This window comes from Myotis myotis, unplaced genomic scaffold, assembly GCF_014108235.1.
Source record: "Myotis myotis isolate mMyoMyo1 unplaced genomic scaffold, mMyoMyo1.p scaffold_m19_p_4, whole genome shotgun sequence".
NCBI lineage: Eukaryota > Metazoa > Chordata > Mammalia > Chiroptera > Vespertilionidae > Myotis > Myotis myotis.
The window spans coordinates 119,472,974-119,497,924 of NW_023416346.1; positions in this window are offsets into that span (position 1 = coordinate 119,472,974).

A 24,951-nucleotide genomic window follows, 5' to 3' on the forward strand; every position below is an offset into this window, starting at 1 on the left:
CCAATAAAAGGAACTAGGACTCCTTGAAGAACTGGCTAATTCCAGGGCTTTGGCAAGGAAAATGCAATATGAACCTGAAGCATGTTTTGGTGCCAGAAAGTAAAGAGGAGCCCCCCAAAATCAGAAATTAAAAAAGGGCCCTGGCTGGTTTGGCTCGGTGGATGGAGTGTCGGCCTGCGGACTGAGGGGTCCCGGGTTCGATTCCGGTCAAGGGCATGTGACTTGGCTGCGGGTACATCCCCAGAGGGGGGTGTGCAGGAGGCGGCTGGGCGATGTTTCTCTCTCATCGATGTTTCTGACTCTCTGTCCCTCTCTCTTCCTCTCTGTGGAGAATCAATAAAATATGTTAAAAAAAAAAAAAAGGATGAGGACATAGGGAAAGGACATAGGAGTAACCTGAAAAGGCTCCCACTGGCCAAAGTTGGAACAACTTGAACAAAATAAATAATGATAAATTGGAATATAAACCTAAGAATAAATAAACATCTATTGGCCCATGATGATATAAATAAAACCGAATAAATAATCAGGGGAGAAAAGACAGCTCTCCCATAGAGAATTCTAATTAAGCAACATAGAAGGAATTAGGAAAATAGAAAATAACCATTAGAACATCACAGTAGTAACCGCTACAGGCAAGATCCACCAATGGATGCTAAAATTAGTTTGTTAAAGTTTAAGTAGAAACAAATTCCTTTGCTTAGCCTTAAAGTATCGCTGCAAAATATTTAGTAATTACAAAAAGAAAAATTGTAAGTTTATAGTCAAGAATTCTGGTAAAGCTCTGGCTGGGTGGCTTAGTTAGTTGAAACATTGTCCTGTACACCAAGAGGTTGCGGGTTCAATCCCATCAGGGCACATATAGAAGGCAACCTATCGATTTTCTCTCTCACATTTCTCTCTCACACAGTTTGTTTGCTCTCTCTCTCGCTCTCTCTCTCCCGCTCTCTCTCTCCTCTCTCTCTCTTTCTCTCTCTCTGGCTCTCTTTGGTTCTCTCTCTCCATTTCTCTCTCCCCCTTTCTCTCTCTCTCTCTCTCTCTCTCTCTCTCTCTCTCTCTCTCTCTCTCCTCTCTCTCTCATCATAATCACATCCTCAGGTAAGGATAAAAAAAGATTACTGGTAGACAGAACTTGGCAGATTAGATAAGTGATCAATATTAACATCACAGTAATACATATGAATATCATTACCTTCTGATATAATGTACTGAAAAGTTTACCTACCCAAGAATGCATAACCTCAGTCTAATTGTGGAAAACATCAGACAAACCCAAATTGAGGGACATTCTATAAAAATTACTGACCAGTACTCTTTGAACGTGTCAAGGCCATGGAAGACAAGGAAACACTGTGGAAATGTCACAGCTTGGAAGAGACCGAGGAGACAAAACTAAAAGCAATATGAAATCATGCGTTATGTCCTGGAACAGAAAAAGGATATTAGGGTAAAAAAAAAAATCAATGAAATCCGAGTCAATTCTGTAATTTATTAACAGTATTGTACAAGGTTAATTTCTCAGATTTTATCATTGTTCTATGGTTATGGAGACTATAACACGAGGGGAAAAGTGGGTGAAGGGTATATGGGAAGTCTGTACTGTTTTTGCAACTTAACTATAAGTCAAAAATTATTTCAAAATAAAAATTATAAAACAACAATAGAAAAGACTCAGAGGTATAATTCTTAAGCTTCTATGACTGTCTTTTCCAATAATGGTCTTACTTGCTCTACCTGAACCTCGTCACAACCCTCTCAAAAGGTGCCCTCCATTTCCCTTCCCCTCAGACCTGGGCAGGACTTTATAACTTCAATGAAAAGAATAGAAACTGCATGACTTCTGGGCCATAAAAGGTGATGTAACTTCTATCTGGCTCTCTCTTTCTCTCTAGATCAGTGGTTCTCAACCTTCTGGCCCTTTAAATATAGTTCCTCATGTTGTGACCCAACCATAAAATTATTTTCGTTGCTACTTCATAACTGTAATGTTGCTACTGTTATGAATCGTAATGTAAATATCTGATATGCAGGATGGTCTTAGGCGACCCCTGTGAAAGGGTCGTTCGACTGCCAAAGGGGTTGTGACCCACAGGTTGAGATCCACTGCTCTAGATACTCACCCTTGCAGTTCAGACACCATTTTGTTAGGACACCCAGGCTACATGAGGAAGTCATAAGTTGATGTTTCAGCTAAAAGCCACAGCTAATAGTAAGCCACCAGCCAGACATGTGAATACGCATTCAGATAATTCTAGACCTCAGCCTTCAAGTCATCCCACCAGTCATTGAGTGGAACAGAGATATGCTGTCCCCACAGGGCTTTGCTCAAATTGCAGATTTGAGAGTATAATTATTGTTGTTATTATTTTAAGCTACTAAAGCCTGGGGTGGTTTGTTATGCAGTAAAAGAAAACTGGAACAGCTGCCCTAAATTGATATGATTAACTACTATTAGAAGATACTGGATTATATCCATTTCATGCCTTAAAACAAAGCTTGACACAAAACAGTAAAAAGAGAATGCGCAGGTAGTATGAGTTTGGTAGCATTTTTTCCCTTTTGTTTCTACAGTGATTTATTTTCCAACACAGTATTGCTTTCTGAAGGTTATCAATATGACAGGGAGTTATTGGGACATTTCCCAAGGGTGTATTAGGCCTGTGTTTTGCTAGATCTCATTCCAAGCACATCCATATTAAAGTCTCCTGTTCACTTTCAGAACTAAATCATCCTGTTTGTCAGTGAGTAAGGAACAAATTGATCACTGTCCTCAGTTTCTCCCTTTCCTCTGTGCTCCATACTTATCCTTTAAGTTCAAACCAATATGGATTCTTGCCTTCTAAGTAGAGCTGGGACCATACAAATAACCATCACTTGCTTGCAAAGGGATGTTTTAATGTTCATCAATTGGATTTTTTCCTAAATTTGTCAACTTGCACGTTGAGAATTATGCTGAAAGTAGAACAGCAAGATATGTCAACTTAGTAAAATATGCTTGTAACTAAAATACCAAATAATAGGCCGATAGGTCACTAACCATCTTAGAAATATTAGAGAACATCTTTTCCTTTTTCACAATTAAGCTAAATTACTACTATGGTCTTAAAGAAATTGCAAAATATATTATACCATATTCAAGATATTAACATGGAGAAAATAAAACAGAATTTTCAATGCTTATTTTTCTTCTTTATATAATCATTCTAGGGGTATATATTACAAAATTATTTGGTTCTTACCTATGAGATTAAAATGAAGCATGTTTCAAGATACATTTTTGAAGTCACTTCTGCCATCTGAGTGCACATCAATTTCTTGCTTCTTTCTACTTTGACAGCAAGGGGAAAAGTACCAGAAAACCACTGAATTTTGAATCAGAAACACTTGAGTTTGATCCTGGCTCTCCGTCCCCTACTTGCTAAGTTAGTGGTTCTCAAAATTTTAACGTGCATCAAAATCACCTGGAGAGCTTGTTAAAACACATGACTGGCGCCCAACCCAAAGGATTTTGATTCAATAGGTGTGGGATGGGGCCTGAAATTCATATCTCTTATAAGTTTCCAGATGGTGCAAAGTTGTACACATTTGAACACATTACTCCTTGTTTTGAATCTCAGATTCTGTAGCTGAAAAAAAATTAGGAAGTTTCTACCTATGCCATAAATATTCATTTCCTTTATAACAGTCAAACACTCACGAAACAGGTTCAAGATCCCTTTCCACAATTCTGAAACCCAAACATTGCAGAAAACAGAACTTTTGCTTTTTCTCTTATTTGGTTCAAATTCATTTGTCAAGAAAACTGGTCTATTAACAGTCTTTATTTATTACCTATTTTATATTTTTTATATATTTTATTAAATGTATAGTTTGGTTATTGGGTATTGTGAACCTACCCCACTAGAGTTTTTTTGTATTATTAAGGCTACAAACCATATTGCCTTTCTAAAACGAGAAAAAAATGTCTAAATTCTAGAGTTTAGGTTCTAAATGTTTTAGATAATGACTTTTGGACCTGTCTATAGCACTTCAACATATTTTTATATTTTCCTTAACTTAGTTAACAGTTTTCAGCTTCCTCAAATTGATTATAAACCCCTCAAGAGTACAACCATGTCTTATGTGGCAGCCCTCACATCACCTAGTACAGTGGTTCTCAACCTTGGCTGCACATTAGAATCACCTGGGAATCTTTTTAAAATCCTGATTTCTGGGCCTCATCCTCCGGAAATTCTTTTTCTTTGTTATGGGGTGGGGTCACAACATTAATAACAAAGAAACAGAATTTCCAGAGGATGAGGCCCAGAAATCAGGATTTTAAAAAGATTCCCAGGTGATTCTAATGTGCAGCCACGGTTGAGAACCACTGACCTAGTACATACTGAACATGAAATATGTGCTAAATGAAAAAACACTGGTTTGAATTGATTGATCCTTTTAAGATCTGATAGACATGATTAGATACTGTGATATTCCAGAAAGAAAGATGAATCAAAAGTAATGCAAACAGACATGCTCCCATGACCAAACTGGAATTACAACTAAAATACAAACAAACAAACAAACACCCGGAGACCGCATAGAGACTAGTAGTAGGAAGAGCTGAGGCACGAAGGCTGGCCGGGCTCCCACAGACAACAGCTGAAGGTCTGGAGGGATATCTCAGCTGGGGAGGGGGGTTCCCACTGAGAACTCTGGGGTCTAATCCCCAAGCTGGTTTCCCCATCAGAGAGCACCAGAACTGAGAAAGGTGCCCACATAACATCTGGCTGTAAAAATCAGCAGGGTTGCTGTCTGCCAGGTAGAGACAGCTGGAAATGCCAGCACCCTCTGAAAGGACCGATGAACAAAATTTTGAGTGCAGCCACTCACCTTGGGCTCCTGCAGAGGGAGGGCAGAGTGGACTGGAGCTGTGTAAACAGAAGCCAGGGTTGGGGGCTCTGGAGGCAGACACCCTGGTTAGAGCTCAGAAGGCAGACACCCTGGTTTCCTGAGCTGAGTCATTCCCTCACGCTGCAGAGGTCATCTTTCTCACGCAGATATTAACTACCCAGGTGGTTTTTGCTTGGGGGTTTTGACCCACCCTATTGGAAAACACCTTGCCCCACCCTGTGGAGTTTCTGAGGCCCATTAAGAGACTGAAAATAACAATTAGGCTCCATGCAGAAGCAATTGCCCCACCCTGTTGGAAAACCTCTCAGTCCACCTGTGGGCATTGCTTGCGGCTACTTCTGTCTGGCTTTTAACCCCAATATTCAACTGAAACAGCTATTGCCAAGATAGTCAAGAATTTCTTTGTCACTAATTCCAGTGGACACTCCTCAGTTCTTACCTTAATTGACCTCTTGCAGCATTTGACTCAATTAAATGCTTCTGCTAATTATAAGTCTCTTGTAAGTCTCATGATTTCCATGACACCCATTCTTCCAGTTTTCCTCTTACCTTTCTGATAACTCCTGAGTTTCTTTGTAAATTTTTATTCTTTGTAAATGTTGATGATCCTCCATGTTATTTCATCCCAAGCCCTCTTCCTTTCTCATTTTAGCATCTAAATTCCAGTAACTCCCAAATCTATATCTTCAGGCCAGATCTTTGAAGTCCAACTATTATATCTTCCTACTACTGCCCTCTCCACAATTAATTCAAATAAATATGTCCAAAACTGAATTGTGATCACTTCTTCTGCTTCTTTTCCCACATTCCAATTCTGGGTTACCCAAACCCAAATCATAGAAGTAATCATTGACTAGTCCAGTGGTCCTCAACTGGGGGTGACTTTTCCTTGCCACCAAGTGCATTTGGCAATGTCTGGAGGCATCTTTGGTTCTCACAATTTAGGGGATTATGTGTGTTCCTGGCATCTCATGGGCAGAGGTCAGGAATGCTGCTAAACATCTTACAATGTACAGGACAACCCCCATAATAAAGAATCATCCAGCCAATAGTGCTATCTATGTCAGTAGTGTCAAGGTTGAGAAACCCTGAACTGGCCCCTCATCCTGACCATGCAAGTACAATAATATCCATGATTATTCTGTCTCCTAATCATCTCTTGAATCCATTCAGTATTCTCCAGTACTATTGCTCTAGGGCTGGTCAGCATTATCTCTTAACCAGGATTACTAACAGTCTAACTCATTCCCCTGTTAAGAGTCATCCATTCTCCTCACTATTATCAGAATGAGCTTTTGAAAATATTAATCTGATCTTGTCATTGCCCTAGTTAAAAATATTTCAGTGTCTTTAGAATAAAGACCAGACATAGAGACTTCAAAAAATAAATACAGCTAGCAAGTAAATATATGAAAGAGTTTAGTTTCTTCTAGAAGTCACCAAAATGCAAATTTAAATGAGGTAGTTTCTCCCAATCAAACTGGGGGAAATACATGATGGGGCAAAAGTAGGTTTACAGCTATGAGTACATGAACACACAGTTTATCCTTGTATTATTATTTCTTAATTATTGTGCTTTTCCATATGAAGAACTGTAAACCTACTTTTGCCCCACCCTTTATAGAGAAACAGGTGTCTTTATCCTGATGGTGAAAAAATAAATTAATACAAACTTTTTAGGAAGTAGTTTGGAAATATATATCAGGAGCTTTGACAAAGGCAATACCTTCTAACCCAGTAATATAATTTCTAAAAATGTATTCTTACAAAATAATGAAGGGTACAATAAAAGATTTATATAGAAAAAGTCTATTGCTCTATTATTTATAATTTGAAAACTATTGGAAATATCTTAAGTGATTAATAATACAAAAATCAATAAATCACACATATATGCATGTATATGTATAAATGCACACACACACACTTCTAAATGCACACATATGACATCTATATATGTCATGAAATACTGTACACGTATTAAAAAAAACATCTTTCCAAAGAATATTCAATGATGGGAAAATGCTCTAAAGATGATTTTAAGTAAATAGATCATGTAATATTATATAGAGTATAACCCCAATGTAATACATATGCATTAATACATGATAACAACATGCACTAAATTGTTAGTAGTGTTTATTTTGGAGTAATAGATACTATAACTTTCTTCTCTATACTTTCTTGTATTGTTGAAATTATGACTAATAGGCAAATAATATTTAAATTATAAATTACTTCGGTCAACCGAAGGACTTGTATGAATGTATATAAGCATAACCAATGTACACAAGACACTGGGGGGTAGGGGAGGCCGGGGGAATGTCAAGGGGGGAAAAAAAGGAGACATATGTAATACTCTTTGTAATACTTTAAGCAATAAAACAAAATTTAAAAAAAACAAAGAAGTGCTAAGAGAAAAAAATAAATTATAAATTACTACAAATATTGGCATATGAACTAATGTGTAAATGCACACATACATGTGTATAAGGGATAAAGAGATGAAGAGAAAGAAAGTATGTTATGCACAGAGAAACAAAAGCTGTTGTGACTTGAGTGTAATATCCATGATGAGGTAACAGATTCCATTTGAGATCCAGGAAACAAAAGTAAGGATAAGCAGTGTAAGGACAGTCAACAAGGTCCACTTTTAGAAGCTCACAAGGGCCTGAGCTCTCATCCAGAAGGCAAGCTTTGATGGGAAACTGGGTACCAGACCCCTGGGCCAGTACAACAAAACCTGCTCATCCAGGTTTGCTTTATTGGCTAGTACATATGAAGAGATTTTTGCCCCCCATGGTCTTATGGTCACTACGCTTTTAACATTCCCTCTGTACTGCAACCCCACACCCAGAAAAGTCCCCTTGAATCTGCGAGCCCAAATAAAGCAAAAAAGCAGCATTATTCACATGTAGGAATTGGTGGCACAAACAAATTAACATTCCTCATCAGAACTGGTCTCTTCAGCAGGATCAAAATTTCACATGCCATTGCTTAGGCTGGACCACAGGACTGCTACTTCAGATACACAAAGTGCATCACTGGTTTTCAAATTAACACTTATTGAAATTTGAAACCTCTCCTTTTTCTTAATTTTTTCCAGTATTATCTATCAAGCTTCACAGCTGGTATTCTGATTAATACACATGTGTTTACAAAGGCAAGAAAATAGAGAATGAAGCCATGAAAAGAGAGAGAAACAGACAGAGAAGGAGGTGGGGAGAAGGAGGTGATATAGAAAATATTAGAATTAGCTATATGAAATTGCCAAACACTCTCATTTTTAATGTGCAAAAACAGTAATGGCAATTTCACATGGTTCAACCTCACAATAAATACCACCCCACATTTTCATAAGAAGAGAGAGAGAGGAATCATTTTTCATAAGAATGATCTATGTGTATGTAGATTCTACATCTCCATAAGGCTAACTCGGATCATCCACTTTTGGAGATGCAAAGTAAGTGCCCATTACATACTGGACTATGATTTTAGAGACCCACACGAATGGAAAGAAGGCCTTAAAAAAGAACCTTATCAAAAGGAATGGCTAACAGGTCAAATGCTAGACCCATGTCTTCTGAGTTGCCATTCTCCCTTTAGATGCTTAACTCAATAAACTGTGATTGCTCACTTTCTCAGAGACTGTGCTAAAATCTGTCACTGTGACAGAGCATTTATTCTTAGTGCTGCCTTTATTGCAAAAGACCCCGGTTTCCCCTGTGGTATCAGTCAGAGTGCCCAGGTGCCCATGGACTGATAAAAGCACAAACTTCCATTTCTATCTATTTCTTTGTTTCCCGGGGAAGAGGAGACTACTTCTCTTGCTTGACAATTTGGCTTTTGTCAAAAGTCAGTGTCTCTCGCCGCAAGGAGAGCAAGAGGAGGAGAGGAAACAGCAATAACTGCTTTCCGTCTGTTTTTCCTCTGCACATATATTTTTCTGTCACTCTCATTTCTGATAGTTGAAAACTGGATGTTTGCCAGGCCCTCCAAATGAGAAATGTGCCGTCATTACCAGGAAAATAAATTGGGCAGTGATTCTCAACTCTGGCTGATTAGCACACGTTACAGCAGGAATTTTCAAGGCCCCACCCCAGGCCTACTGAACCAGAATCCTCGAGTCTGTCTTACTAGTTTAACTCAGTGGTGTTCTACTGGGGGATGATGAAGTCCCCAGGGGACATCTGGCAGCATCTGGAGACAATTTTGGTTGTCATAACGAGGTGGGGAGGTTGCTACTAATAACCAGTAGGTGGAGGCCAGGGAAGCTGCTAAAACTCCTACAGTGCGCAGGACAGACCCACAACAAAAAAATGATCCTACCTCAAATATCAACAGTGCTGAGGTGGAGAAAAATCAAGTGTTAACTCTTTGGGCAGTTCTGATAATTCCACAGCTTCAGAACTACCACTAGAATTAGGCATTCCATGAAGATACGTAAGACTGGCAAAGAATATAAATGGGCCATTACAACTTGCTGGCAAGAATAGTGACTAATCACTGAATCTAGTCTATATTTCAATTACTGAAAGGGGAGAGGGAGGGAGAGGGGTGGAAGGGAGAAAGAGAGAGAGAGAGAGAGAGAGAGAGAGAGAGAGAGAGAGAGAGAGAGAACAAGAAAAAACGTAATACAAATTTTGTCCCTCCTATTTCTAACATTATGGGGGTGGGTGGGTAATATATAGGGCACTTATCCTATCTAATAAAAGAGAAACATGGTAATTAGCCGTACGTCCGCTACCCTTCCCATTGGCTAATCAGGGTGATATGCAAATTAACTGCCAGCCAAGATGGCGGGCAGCAGCCAGGCAGCTTGAAGTTAACATGAGGCTTCCTTACTTCAGTGACGGAGGACTCCAAGGTTCCCCGCCTGCCGCTGCCGGCCTCTGAGCCTGCAGTTTGAAACATTGTTATAAAGATAGAAGCTAAACAAAACCCCAGAAACCTGCTTTCAGCTGGCCGGGATCTCAGAGCTAGAGTTGATACAGTGTTTTGATTATAGAACCCAAACAAACCAGATACCTGCTTTCAGCAGCAGAGGCCTCAGAGCTGGAGCCAAAGCTAAAAGCTGGCCCAGAATAAAAAGAAAAAGAAAAAAAGGAGCAGTTGGGAGCTTCAGTTACCCGCCAGCCTGAAAACAGCCATCAGTCCCTCACCCAGACTGGCCAGGCACCCCAGTGGGGACCCCCACCCTGAAGGGTGTGTGACCAGCTGCAAACAGCCATCATCCCCTCATCCAGGTTGGCCAGGCACCCCAGTGGGGACCCCCACCCTGATCCAGGACACCCCTCAGGGCAAACCAGCCGGCCCCCACCCGTGCACCAGGCCTCTATCCTATATAGTAAAAGGGTAATATGCCTCCCAGCACTGGGATCAGCGGAGCCAGGAGGCCTCCCGAAACCAGGATCAGTGTGACAGGGGGCAGCACCCAAACCCCCTGATCACCCTGCGGCTCTGTGTGTGACAGGGGGCGGGGCAACAACCTCCCTATCTGCCCTGCTCTGTTTGTGACAGGGGAAGGCGCCCCAACTCCCTGATCAGCCCTGCTCTGTGCCTGATGGGGTGAGCTCCCTAACCCCCTGATCGCCCTGCGGCTCTGTGTGTGACAGGGTGTGGCGCCCCCCCCCACAGGCCCTGCTCTGTGTGTGACAGGGTGCAGTGCCCCAACACCCCCCCCCCACAGGCCCTGCTCTGTGTGTGATGGGGTAGAGCCATAACCTACCCATCGGCCCTGCCCTGGGTGTGACAGTGGTGGCGCCCCAACCCCCTGATCGGCCCTGCTCTGTGGGTGATAGAGGGCGGCGCCCCAACCCCCCACCCACGGGCCCTGCTCTGTTGTGATGGGGTAGAGCCATAACTTCCCCATCGGCCCTGCCCTGAGTGTGAAAGTGGCGGCGCCCCAACCCCCCTGATGGGCCCTGCTGTGTGCATGACAGGGGGTGGTGCCACAACCTCCCCATCGACCCTGCCTTGAGTGTGACAGGGGGCGGTGCCCCAACCCCCCAATAGGCCCTACCCTGAGTGTGACTGAGGGTGGCATCACAACCTCCCGATCCACCCTGCTCTGTGCATGACAGGGGAAGGCGCCCCAACTCCCCAATTGGCCCTGTTCTGAGCCCCACCAGGGGCTGCACCTAGGGATTGGGTCTGCCCTCTGCCACCCGGGAGCAGGCCTAAGCCAGCAGGTCGTTATCTCCCGAGGGGTCCCAGACTGCAAGAGAGCACAGGTCAGGCTGAGGGATACCCCCTTCCCCCCCCCCAGTGCACAAATTTTGTGCACCGCGCCTCTAGTTTTATATATATTTATTTTTATTTATATACTTATATATATTATAAATACACATACACAATTCTATTCTTTATATATTTGAAAAAGTGGCATTATTAAAAGCAAGATGTTTGTCCTTGGCTTAAGGCATATTCAGGGGGATGAAATGTTAATAATGGAGACAAGGAACATTTGTATTTAGTTTTATGTCTTGCCCAATCTTTTTGTTTGTTTGTTTGTTTGTTTTATTGTGTAAAGTTTTACATATATCTCTCCCCTCCCCCCATTGACCCACTCCCCCAAGCCATTCCCACCCTGGGCAAGCCCCCCACCGCCCCAGTGTCTGTGTCCATTGGTTATGCTAATATGCATGCATACAAGTCCTTTGGTTGCTCTCTAACCCCTCCCCCCACCTCCCCTGCCATTTGTCTCTGGATCTATTTTTTTTTAATATATTTTATTGATTTTTCACAGAGAGGAAGGGAGAGGGATAGAAAGTTAGAAACATCGATGAGAGAGAGAAACAGCGATCAGCTGCCTCCTGCACACTCCGTACTGGGTATGTGCCTGCAACCAAGGTACATGCCCTTGACCAGAGTTGAACCTGGGACCCTTCAGTCCACAAGCCAACGCTCTATCCACTGAGCTAAACCGGTTAGGGCTGGATCTATTTTTTGTTCATCAAATTATGTTGATCATTATATCCCACATATGAGTGAGATCATGTGATATTTATCTTTCTGTGACTGGCTTGTTTCACTTAGCATAATGCTCTCCAGGTCCATTCATGCTATTGCAAATGGTAAAAGTTCCTTCTTTTTTACAGCAGTGTAGTATCCATTGCGTAGATGTACAACAGGTTTCTAATCCACTCATCTGCTGATGGGCACTTAGGCTGTTTCCAAATCTTAGCTATTGTAAATTGTGCTGCTATGAACATAGGGGTGCATATATCCTTTCTTATTGGTGCTTCTGGTTTCTTGGGATATATTCCCAGAAGTGGGATTACTAGGTCAAATGGGAGTTCCATTTTTAACTTTTTGAGGAAACTCCATACTGTCTTACACAGTGGCTGCACCAGTCTGCATTCCCACCAGCAGTGCAGGAGTGTTCCTTTTTCTCCATATCTTTGCCAGCACTTGTCGTTTTTGTTGATGACAGCCATTCTGAATTGACCCAAGGCATTATGCTCAATTAATATTTGACAAAAGAGGCAAAAGCATACAATGGAGTCAAGACAGTCTCTTCAACAAATGGTGCTGGGAAATATGGTCAGATATATGCAAAAAAAAAAAAATGAAACTAGATCGCCACCTTACACCATACACAAAAACAAACTCAAAATGGATAAAGGACCTAAATGTAAGACGGGAAACCATAAAAATCCTACAAGACTCCATAGGCAGCAAAATAGCAGATATATGTCATAGCAATATCTTTACTGACAACTCCTAGGGCAATGGAGACTTAGGAGAAAATAAACAAATGGGACTACATCAAAATAAAAAGCTTCTGCACAGCAAAAGAAACCATCAACAAAACAACAAGAAAGCCCTCTGCATGGAAGAACATATTTGCCAATGCTATTTCAGATAAGGGTTTACTCTCCAACATTTACAGGGAACTCATACAACTTAACAAAAGGAGAAAGGATTCAATAAAAAAATGGGTAAAAGACCTAAATAGACACTTTTCAAAAGAGGACATACAGAAGGCCAACCTTCTTTGTAAAAGTCAGTAGTTTTATGGTGAATATTGAGATTTCAATATGGAGTCAGTAGGCAGAACAGACAGTTTCTGCGATACCTACTTCCTAAAAAGGTTTCTACCAATGAAAGTGATAGGATCTGTATCATTGTTATTACTTGTTTCCAGCCTTTCCCATGGTTTCTTGGAACAACAGTTGCTGGTGAAGAGAAACCATCCCCATAGGCTTAGAGGTGTATTGGAGAACCATCTTTTTTTTTTTAGAGTCTTATAAATCATTACTTCTCTCCTTACATGCATGTTCAATTCAGGGGAAATTTATATAAAAAGAAGATAGTACTTTGAGCCATATTTCTACATCTATCTAACTATCCATCCATCCGTCCATCCATTCATTCACACATCCAGTATAGCTTGCAAGTCTACTATTCCAGGCACGATTGTGGGTGCTGAGCCTATAGCAGTAGACAAACAGACAAGAGCCTGCCCTCATGGAATTTACCCTTGCTGTGAGAGATACACACACAAAACCCAAACAGCCACTCTGTATATAATTCATCAGATGGGCAAAAGCAGGGAAAGGGGAAGAGGAAATGTCGCAAGTGGGAGTGAGAGTGCTATTTTATAGTGAATGGTCAGGGAGGCCTCCATGAAGAGGAGATACTTGAGCAGAGAGCTGAAGGAAGCAAGGAAATAAGGATAGCCAAGCAATTCCCAGATGAAGAGCATGCATGGCTAGGGAACAGCAAGTACAAAGACCCTTGGTAAAGAATAAGTGACTATCCAGTGGATCGGATTGGTCTCAATTTTTTGAAATTTGATTTATAGGCTTCTGCGGAGTTTCTAAAGCTAACTTGAGCACTGAAACTCTATTCTTTCCTTTCCACCCCTTGAAAAAATAAAAAATAAAGTAACAATCAACTAAGGTCAGATAATTATGCAGTTTATTTGCAAACACACACACACACACACACACACACACACACACACACACAATAATAGAGGAATCTGTGCTTTGCATAGCTTTCTGAAAGGAAACAGAATATGGTCCATGGTTGGGGAAACATTGTGATTCTTGTATAGCAGAAGAGCAAGACAGCATAGCGGTTTCCACTTTACAAACAACTAAGGGTCTTGGAAAGAGGAAAAGGAGAAGGGAATCCAAAGCTTGGTCTTATAAAATACAAGTGGATAAACAAAGACACTTACCCAGAACATGTGGCTAGTTGCACAGAGGGAGTGAACCATTTCCTGGAAAATCATTCATGTTTAGGGAAGAGTCAAAAACCAGTGAGCATTACTGTTAAAATGAGGAATGTGCCCAAGGCCTGTGAACTCTCTCCATGAAAACATACTGATCAATGAGCAGGCACGTTGGAGCTCTTGGAGAGCAGGTAAAAAGCTGCCCTCGAGGAAAGGGCTCTGTTGAAGAGGTCTCCAAAGAGGTCATCGAAAACATGACAGAAGAGCAGAAGAAACTAGTTTCAGGCCTTTAAAAACAAAACAAAAGCAAAACCTGATCTCTCCTTGATATGTGGTGCATGTTTCCAAGATGCGTCTTTTACATTTTCAAAGCCCCAAGCAAACTCAGTTTCCTTATGGCCATGAGATGTCACCAAAAAGAGCCACATTTTTGTTTCTTTTTCTTTGATTTTTTTTGTAACAGATTTTGTTTTTCTCTGAGATTCACACATCATCCAAAAGCTTGGATTTCCTGGGATTCTTTGGACCCCCTGCCTCCCAAAAAAGCCAAATTTTTCAGGTGTCTGGGTCAGTGGTTTTTAAAATTATGATTGTAGAAGAATACCCTGGGAGCTTGTTAAAAAATGTCAGTGTTAGACCCTACCCATCAAAGGTGGTAAATGGAGGTCTAGGATAGGCCTAGGAGTATACATTTTACACACATCCAAAGCCATCCTGTCCAGCCAGCATGGCTCAGTGGTTGAGCGTCAACCTATGAAATAGGAGGTCATGTTTCAATTCCCAGTCAGGGGAATAAAAATATTTTTAAAAACACACACACAACAAAACAAAACAAAAACACAAAGCCATTTGTGGAAATAAACATTGGTCCATCGTCTTTCCCTTCCACCAAAATACCCTTTTCCTTACTGATAAAATGCGGTTGTTTCGGGAGATGTGAAGAAGGGAAGTAAGACATGGAAGTTGCCCAGACCACCTTGTGATTGTCTCAAATTTTGGCCTCTGATTGCAGAAAGTTTTTGTTTATGCTCCTCTCTCTCCCCTGAGTCAGACAATTCTTGACACAGTAGGTAGCCATCTATCTACATGGCATAAGATGAAGAGAGGTGACAGGTTTGCCTACTCAAAGTTCTTGTTCCTAATGATCTGCCTTCAGCTGCCTTTCACCGGGTCAAGACATGGCACTCCCCCTAAGAAAACAGGAAGGTGCACCAGCCATACTTTGCAGCTGGCAGAGACTCTTCAGAGAGCACTAGAGGGTGAAATCCAGAAAATGAAATCTGGAAGTCCACTCTGTCCCTATTTTAATATGAGACCAATTAATTTGGTTCCTGTCCGTGACCAGATAGTTCATATTTCTTTATTTGACCAATAGCAATGAGTGAATGGAAAGAGAAGAAATCTAGGAATAGGGAACCCCCTCCATGACCACCACAGCACCCCGAGTAGCTGTGAGACCTTAGCAAAATTACTTTGTTTCCTCTGAAAATCAGAAGATGGATTAAAAAAACACAACAAACTTCTGAAGACCAATCTTGCTCCCATTAGTGATGATTCCATGAACTGAAGAGTGTTTGTATGTAGCTTTCACCATGGAGATGAAAACCAAGCATGCAGTGCTTTCCAGGCAGTGGGGGAGCAGCAGTTTGGGCCATGGGACACAAGTCACAAGAAGATTAGGTTGTGAGGGTCCAGGGAATCAGCAGCCAGAGTGGAGGAGGCCTGAGGAAGAGGGGAAGAGGATGTGGAAATCAGGCTTCCTCAATCCTGGCATGATGGATATTCTGGCTCCATTAGTTCTCTGTTGTAGAATTGTCCTGCGTATTGCAGGATATTTAGCCACATTCCTGGCTTCTACCCACTAGGTACCACTAGGAGTATACTTCTTACCCCCCCACCCCCCGCAACCTGCCAGAATGACAACTAAAAATGTCTCCAGACATTGCCAAATGTCCTCTTGGCGGCAAAACTGTTTCCAGTTGAGAATCACTAGTTCAAATGAAACAAAACACGGTGGTTTTACCCAACTCTATCCTCTTTTTTTAAATATATATATTTTATTGATATTTTACAGAGAGGAAGGGAGAGGGATAGAGAGCTAGAAACATCGCTGAGAGAGAAACATCGATCAGCTGCCTCCTGCACACTCCCCACTGGGGATGTGCCCGCAACCAAGGTACATGCCCTTGACCAGAATCGAACCCGGGACCCTTCAGTCCGCATGCCGACGCTCCATCCACTGAGCCAAACCGGTCAGGCAACTCTATCCTCTTAATAATTGTCCCATACAATCGAAAGGAACATTTTTATTTCTAACATTGTTCCCTAAAACGATCATTGCTTGAGTATTTCACTTGTTAACAATATACATCTGAAAGGTGAAGACCACCCCTTCTCAATTCCAACCCCCAGTCAATTAAAATATATGTAAATAAAGGAAAGTGACAGGGGGGAAGGGGTGAAACCCACCAAAGGAATAGAAATGGAGACTTAGAAAAGGCATAAAACAGGGCAGAACCTGGGATTACGGAGGGTCAGTCTTGGTTGAGAATGAGGAGACCCTTGAGAGTGAAGGGAGAGATGTGAGAGTAAGAGAGAACCTATGAAAGAAGGAGGAGACTTGCAGAGCTTGAGACTGGCCATAAGGGTGTCCATGTATGTGTCTGTGTGACTGTGTATGTGTATGTGTGTATATGAGTGTGTGTTTTTTAAGCAGGTTTCTCAGGGTGGATGCAGAGTCACCATATTCTGAGGCAAAGAGAGCTGGTGGAAAGAAGGAGAACTAACTGCTGAACACAGAATTCAAGAGAACCAGAGGCTGGAGCCAGAAGAAATGGAAGTATGTGTGAGGTAACACCTGAGCACTAGACATCAGCAAGACAGCAGCAATGATCGCTAGGCAAATAGAATCAGCACAGCCACTTCCAGCCCCAGCAACCATTTGGTTCATATCCACTGAGTATACACCACGGGCCTACTAAGTGCCAGGCACTGTGTTGGCTGCTGGAGGTATAGAAGAAAAATCTCCTGCCCCTGCTCTCAAGAAGACTGTCTATTTGGTCAAGTTCATGAAGAGTAAAACAGTCCATGATGGCCTCTTTGGGAGGAAATGCTCCGACACTCTCAGTTCATGTTGCTTGGAGGATGAAACAGCATAATCAGGAGGGAAAAGCAGCTCCCAGCAAGCTCCCCACCATCTTTAGTTGGCTTGAAAGCAGTGATAGGGATAAAGGTCATATGTGAGGTTCCAGACACCCTCTAGTCAGCCCTCCCCTTGAAGAACGAAGCTCTGATTTACAGCACTGACTTTCAGGGAGACCCTCTTACTGTCAAGTCAGCTGAATTTCTGTGAATTTTAGATGCCCAAGGGTAGGTTTGCTGGTTTGAATTAGTTCCTCTTGCCAAGGGATATAAGAAAAGGCTCCCGGAGGAAGCCTGCAAAAACAGCTCATTACTGTGCAATCCATTCCCCCGCCACCTCGCAGAAGATTCAGGCGGAAAAGCTTTGTTGCCACCGTCTGATAACAGAGGTGGTGGCCTGAATACTAACCAGAAAACCGCAGAGAAGGAAATGTTTTCTGAGAAAATGTCTCTTCTGCAGGGAGGAAAACAAGACACACACACACACACACACACACACACACCAGATCTTTGTTCACACATCTCAAGTGGGTAAAGCTGCAGGTGTCTTGGGAACGGTTGGGAAGGTCAGGTCTGGGGGTCTGGTTTTCTGGAAGCTGGTTGAAAGCCTCCCTTTTTGCTGTGCTCACATACAGTGCAGCCTTGTGCTCAAATGAGCACAAACAAAGGAATACATTTGTTGGAAAGGGCAGGCTTCATTATAGTCTATTTGATGTAAATTTCACCCACAGAGAGGAACCAAAACAAATAGCTATAGTAATTAAAGTTTAGGGGGTTTGTTTTGTTTTGTTTTGGGGGAGGAAGTGCACAAGTGCTTGAAAAGGATTCAGATTTGATGGGAGTTTCAGGAATTGGTGTCTTTATGATAATTTTTCAGAAGAACTACCTAAAATAGTCAGGTTGCTTGTTGTCCCAAGTCCAGAACAGTAGCATCTTCCCTCTCTAGGAAGGGAATGCACCATGTTCCCACAAAGGGGTTTTCAGAAAACAAAGGAACCAATGTTAAGTACCAGAGTTCCAAGAGATGTTACAGAAAAAAAAGCCTAGGACAGTGAGGGGGAAGAAAATGAAATCATTATGGCACTGTCTTACTGAAATAAACAGACCAGCAGAGCTGAAAGATCAAAGCTGGATTTATTGCTCACCAGGGAAAGAGAAATCGTGGCATGCCAAAGTGAGTCCAGAAAGTCTCCCCAAGCAGAAGGACTGGGTAGGGTCAAAGAGGAATGTTGGTCAAATAAGGTAGGATTTCGAAAGCCATTATTTGATTGGCTTAGAAGGAGGTTACAAACTCTCATTGGGAATTAATCACTGCCTGATATATGCCACAAAAGCACAGGCAAATTTGTCAAAATGGTCCAAGGTGTGTTATACTAAGGTTCTCTCAGATTCAGGGTCATGTAGCAGCCACCTCAATAATAAAATCCCATGCTTGGCCCCGCCGGCGGTTGAGTATGAACCTATGAATCAGTAAGTCACAGGTCAGTTACAGTCAGGGCGCATGCCGGGCTTGCAGGTTCGATCCCCAGTAGGGCGCATGAAGGAGACAGCTGATCAATGATTCTCTCTCATCATTGATGTTTCTCTCTCTCTCTCTCTCTCTCTCTCTCTCTCTCTCTCTCTCTCTCTCCCTCCCTCCCTCCCTCCCTCCCTTCCTCCCTCCCTCCCCCTGCCTCTCTGAAATCAATACAAATATATATATCCCAAGCTTGGGCTAGTGCTTTCCAAATTGTATTTTTCAAGTTTGCCTAATGATATAACACAGGATGGCAGTAAGGCCGGTTCAGTGAATACACACATTTCTTTGGTTGGCATGGCAATTAATGCTGTGCTTGCTTTCATCTTTGACATACCCACATCCCTGGTGAGGGAGCTAAATGTGCAAAGATCTAAGATTAGGAGGAATGGGCAAGTGCAAAGGCCCAGGAGCCAAAATGAACTTGGTCTGTTGAATAAACAGCAAGGCCAGAGTGGTTAGAGCGAAGCGAAGGAGGAAGAGAGCGAGAAATAGATGAAGTAGGGTTCAGATCTCTTTTTAGGTAGTGTGTTCAGGACATGGTAGGACATGGACTTTTACTCCAAATGTGATCAAAATCCATTGAAGAATTTTGAGCCCGGAAGTGACATAGTCTGATTTACAACTTTTAAAAGGTGACCTTGTCTGAGGTGTGAAGATTCTCTAGGCAAGTCAAAGCAGAAGCAGAGAAAGCAGTTAGGAGGCTTATTGTTGTAGTCCAGGAGATGATGGTAGCTTAGACTGGAGGAATAATGGGCAAAGGTCAGATTTGTGACCTATTTAGAAGATACAGCTGACAAGACATGATGAGGGATGTAGGATGGGAAGAAAAGAAGAAAATTACCATGACTTCCGGATTTTCAACGAGAGCATAATTTTTAAATTTATGAGAAGGGTTGAACACCAGAAAAGTAAAGGATTTAGGGGATGATTGGAAGTTCACATTTGAACATGTTAACTTGGAGATTCTGGTAAGATATATATATATATATATATAGCTGGATATATGAACTTGGAGTTCATATGAAAGGTAGAGGTATAAATTGCAATCAGTTGTATATAGATGTTATATAAATTCATGAGACTGGTTGAGACCATTTAGAGAGTAAATATTGATAGAGAAGGCAAATAAAAGGAGGAAGGGGAGACTAGGAGAGGAAAAAGCAAAAAGTAAGAGGCATGGCAATATTTAGAGATCACATTGTGGTTGTTTAGATGGAAAATATTACAGTATGTTTATATGTTGCTGCTAGAGAGAAGAGGACATATGACTCACCAAGGAAAACAAGTGAAGGAAAAAAGTCCTCAGGCAGTTGAAAAGGGATGGAAGGGATGCACAAGGGGATAGGTTGGCCCTAGAGAAGAGTGGTAACAGACTAGCTGTGGCATGAGGGAAGGGAAAATATAAAGTCATAGATGCTTACAAGTAAGTTAGTAGTTAGTGGTAGTAGGATGAGGCAGTCCTTTTCTGAGTACTTCTGTTTTCTCAACGAATTAAGAAACAAAATCATTAAAAAGAGTGATTTTGAGGAAAGAGGACAAAGTATGAAATAGTTGTCTCAGAGAATAGGAGAGAAAACTGAGCATGGAAATATCACAGGATGGTCCCGGCAGTTGAAATTTATAACCATCAATTTAAAGTGAGGCCAGTTAACAGGGTTGTGTTTTTCTCCAGTGGCATTCAGCTCCTCAGACGTAAAATGAGCAAGTGTTTTCATTTAACCTGGACCAAGAGGACTGAGTAACTTAGAGGCCAGAGGTTTGAGTAGGAAACCTCCTGGAAAGTTACAGGAGAGCCCTGCCTGGTTTGGCTCAGTGGATAGAGCGTCAGCCTGCGGACTGAAGGGTCCTAGGTTCGATTCCAGTCAAGGGCACATGCCTAGGTTGTGGGCTCGATTCCCAGTGGGGGATGTGCAGGAGGCAGCCAATCAATGGTTCTCTCTCATCATTGATGTTTCTCTCTCTCTCTCTCCCTCTCCCTTCCTTTCTGAAATCAATAAAAATATTCTTTTTTTTTTTTTTTAAAAAGAAAGTTACAGGAAAGTAATCAGCAAGGGAGTAGTGGAGAGAGCAGAAAGAAAGGAGGGAGAGAGGGAGAGAACCATAACTGAAATCTTTATTGAAAGAGGGGTGATGACTAGAAAGTTTGCAGATGGAACAAAAGGTCTGTGGTGCAATAAAAGGCTGGTAAGATGGTTGCATGCACTTCAAAGGAGCTTTAGTTTTTTGGGGGGAGGAGAGCTGTAGGGAAGGCAGTGTCTTGAAAGGAGTTCAGTTGGATCAGTGTTTCTCAGCTGTGATTATGTCCCCTAGGGGACATCTGACAATGTGTAGGGACATTTTTGGTTGTTACAACAGGGGCAGGTGAAGTGCTAGCGACTTCTAGTGGGAAGAGGCCAGGGATGCCGCTAAACATCATGGTACACAGGACTGAAAAAGCCCGAGTTAGATGAAGATGATAATGGGGAAGGGGGTTCTTCATGGGCAGAGTAGAAGCGCTTGAGGATTGAAGAGGCTGTGGGGAGCTGAGTGGAAAGAGGAGATAAACAAAGGTGTGGGCATTCAGAGGGACCAGGGAAGACTAACTGCTTGGGAGTGGCTAGGGGATATAAGATTTCAAGGGCTTGAGGAGATGGAAGAGCAGTTCCATGTACAGCCTTCTTTGGAAAGCTGTGGATTGAGATGAGGGCAGTGTGAGAGGTGGAGGGAGCACCCCTGGTGTGTTCACCAAGCACAGAATCAATCCCAAGGGCTTCTCTCTGTCCTGCTGTCAGTCCCAAGACAGCCAGCCGTGGAGGGGCCATCTTAACAGGAGTTTAACCAAAGTTTCCAATCTAGCCCATGATAAGAAGACAGAGTTTTATTGTACAGGATCCAGATAGATGTCTATACATGGACAAAACCTCAAAATAATAAAACTGTATATTAAAATGTCACATTTTGAAATGATGGAAACTGAATATGGGTGGTGTGATAAAAAAAATTTTGTGAAGTGTTAGTGTGTCAATAAATGTACCTTCAATGTATCATTTACATTTTGCCAGTTTCAAACGTTCCCTTTTTGTCCCCTCCTTTGTGCTAGAACATTGCAATTTCAGAGAAATTTGTGGCTTTTGGTGTAGAAAGATGTCCCCCCCCCCTCCTATTTTCATAGAATTATCAAATTGAAGAAAATCTACAGATTTCTTAGAAATATTTTTCCAAAATGAAAGAATAATTTCACTGAGATTTTAAAAACAAAATTAATACTGAGTACCCATTCTGGGTCAAGAATAGTGACCCAAAGGAATACAGTACTTCAATGATAGCATTTCTAGGTATTTCATTAAAACTCATTTTTTATTCTTTTGGAGCAAATCAAACAGCAAAAAAGTTTAAGATGATCATTCAAATTCACTTGTAATGTTTTCAACTTTAAGGGTTTTAAAATTTGCCCATGTAGAATATTTCACACTTTAAAGTGTGCCAGTTTCAAATTAAAAATATATCTGTGATTTAAACCATTGAATAAAATTTCAATATCAGGTAAATTAAAATTCAGTCAAGTCATAACACTACTTACAACCCTGAATTATTTTATTTCAAGTACCAACTTACTAAATCATTGCACCATAAATCCACATTGTTCAGAAATAGTTTCATGATGAGCAAATGAGCAAATGGTATCAATATAGCTGTTTGAGTTCAAACTCCCCAATGGTGATTTTTAAAATATATATATATTATTTATTGATTTTTTACAGAAAGGAAGGGAGAGGAATAGAGAGTCAGAAACATCGATGAGAGAGAAACATCGATTAGGTGCCTCCTGCACACCCCCCACTGGGGATGTGCCCACAACCAAGGTACATACCCTTGACTGGAATCGAACCTGGGACCCTTCAGTCCGCAGGCTGACGCTCTATCCACTGAGCCAAACTGGTTAGGCCCCAATGGTGATTTTTAAAGCAGTCCTCCTGGCTTCCCTCTTTACCACCTTGTCAAGACAGATCTTTGGTCTCCAGGGGACCTGAGTTGCAGTGTGGACAGGCCAACAGAAATTCAGCAATACCACTGGGAAAACCTCCTAACACTGAGTGTGAGGAAAACAGTGGAAATCTCACTTTGAAATACTGCTTAACATCAGTAAGGTGTTTTGCTCTGTGTGAATGATAGTGGGCCTATAAAAAATGGTTTCTGAGTAACTCTTATCGAGGTTGCTGGTAAATGTTGGTGCAGGTAACCTCTTGCGAGGCTGACCAAGAAAAGTATTATCTGCAAGTGAAACAGTGTCCAGGGCCACTGCTTCCTCCCAGCAAGTACATTAAGATGGAAAGGGACCGAGGTGGGTGAGTTAAAAGGAATGAAGTCATTTGTTTCTTTAGAAAAGGAAAAGAAAAGGGTGTGGGAGGGAATGAGAAAATGATGCTATCTATCTAAAAACACCTCTTCTTTTTATTTGTCTGTCTAGTGGAAAAATAAACAAGAAAGAAGAAAGGGGGGAGAAAGAAGAGAGGAGGAGGGAAGGGAAGAGGGGAGAGTGGGGGAAGAGAGGGAGAAGTAAATGCAAGGAAAGGAAGTGGAGAGGAGATGCTGTGTCATTCTGTCTCTCCCCTGCTCCCTCTCCCAGGACTCCTTCTCTGGCAGCTGATGGAAACAAAGGCTGAGAAAGAAGCTGCAGTCCTGTTGTGAATGAATAAGCTGTGAGGACTTTAAATCAAAGCAAAGTCACAGAGCAGTAGAGCCAGGAGGAACTCAGAGAGTTCAGCACCACAGCAAGCAGATGAGAAAACGGAGCCAAAGGTTTCCCTTTCTAAAGATGTAAAAGTTAAGAGACAAGGAGACCAGGCATTATCATACTTATCCAATGGTGAAGGGAGGAAATGTTTCAGCTTAGGATGACTAACTCTACAAGCTGCAATTAAATAGCCTTTGTAAATGCAGTATCTTTTATAATACAAGACTAATAAAAAAGCCCTAGACCAGTTGGTTCAGTGGATAGAGCATCAGCCTGCAGACAGAAGGGTCCCAGATTCAATTCAGGTCAAGGGCATGTACTTCAGTTGCAGGCTCTTCCGTGGCCCAGGCCCTGGCTGGGGCACATGCAGGAGGCAACCAATCAATGTGTTTCTCTCACATTGATATTTCTGTCTTTCCCTCTCTCTTCCACTCTCTCTAAAAATCAATAGAAAAATATCCTCAGGTGAGGATTAAAAAAATAAAACTATAAACAGATACATGTTTAGTAATTATCCTATAGAATAAAGAGGCAATATGCAAATTGACCCTCACTCCATCACACTGTCACAAGATGGCTGCACCCACAGCAGAGGCAGGGTTCCCATAACAAGCGATCAGCAGGGACCTGAGGCTGCATGGCACCGGGCCGGGGCAGGGACCTGAAGCTGCGCCCCCCACCCAGTGGGGCTTGACAGGGGACCTCAGGCTGCACCCCCCACCTGGCGGGGCTTGACAGGGGACCTCAGGCCATGCCCCTTGTCCTGGGCCAGGGGACCTGAGGCTGCGCCCCTATCTGGTGGGGCTTGACGGGGGTGGGGCTGGCCAGGTCTGGATCTCGCCCAATGGGGGTGGGGCCAGCCGGGTCTGGGTCTCGCACGATTTTGAGGTGCATGCGGTGGGCAGTGACTTGACTCTGGGTCCCGTGGCGTGCCCCAGACTCTGACAAGAGGAAGATTTTCATATACATTTTACTAATTTTCTTTCATCTCTGACACATATTATAGAGAAAGGGCAAACAGCAATATTAAAATATTTCCTCTAATTAATTCCCTTTTAATGTGCACGAATTTTGTGCACTGGGCCACTAGTAGTATAGAAAATGCACATTCTTTCTTGGGAGGGAATTTAAGCAGCTTCAGGAAAACTGTCATAACAGCCCCACTTAAAAATGAAGAAGGCATCAGCACCCAATTGGCATTCAATAAATATTTGTTGAAAAGATCAATAAATAATTGTAAACTGAGGCATATTAAAAGGTTTAATGGTTTGAGAAAAAGTCATTTTGAATTGGGCAGTATCCCATCTAACAGATAGAAAGGAGCTTGAAGGAGCTCCACAAAATGGAAGACTTCTATAGGCAGAAGGGGCAGGCACAAGGAAGTGATGCCAGGCAACAAAGTGGATTGCTTATTGCAAAGTCACTTTCCTTTACGGCAGTGGTTCTCAAACTGTGGGTCGTGACCCCTTTGGGGGTTGAATGACCCTTTCACAGGGGTTG